The sequence below is a fragment of the Seriola lalandi genome, unplaced genomic scaffold (assembly GCF_002814215.2).
Source record: "Seriola lalandi dorsalis isolate HSWRI2012SDOR001 ecotype SW California unplaced genomic scaffold, Sedor1 jcf7180002054484, whole genome shotgun sequence".
In the NCBI taxonomy this organism is placed as follows: domain Eukaryota; kingdom Metazoa; phylum Chordata; class Actinopteri; order Carangiformes; family Carangidae; genus Seriola; species Seriola lalandi.
Window position 1 is genome coordinate 865,129 of NW_019525037.1, and position 539 is coordinate 865,667.

Below are 539 nucleotides of genomic sequence, written 5' to 3' on the forward strand. Positions count from 1 at the left end.
TGTGTGTGTGTGTGTGTCTGTGTGTGTGTCTGTGTGTGTGTGTGTGTGTCTGTGTGTGTGTCTGTGTGTGTGTCTGTGTGTGTGTGTGTGTGTGTCTGTGTTAAACAGCTAGTCTGCAGTCCACAAACAGCAAAAGTTTCACTAGGAGGGCTGAGTGTTGGCCGTACTGAAGGAGCAGTGGGTAAAATGTACAAATGTTTCAATCCAGTGAAACACTGAATGTTTCAGTCATGGAGCGTTTCCCGCCTCTTTCATAGACCCTGCTCCCTCACCTGAGTCCTACTGCTACACCCTTGTTTCCTTCCCTTCCACACTTGTAAAGAGTTCGATCACACGTGTCGAGGTTCAGTGTCTCATGTCAACACTGAGAATGATGGAGGAAAACAACAGTTCAACAGCTGCTCTCACAAATACTGTATCCAGATGTTACTGTGATCCAGCTGTGTATCAGTGACAGGCCAGTGTTTACTCATGTGAAAATACTGCAGAGAAAGAAAGAGTCTGCTGAGTGTCATCAGTTCGTCACCTCAGTGACTGAG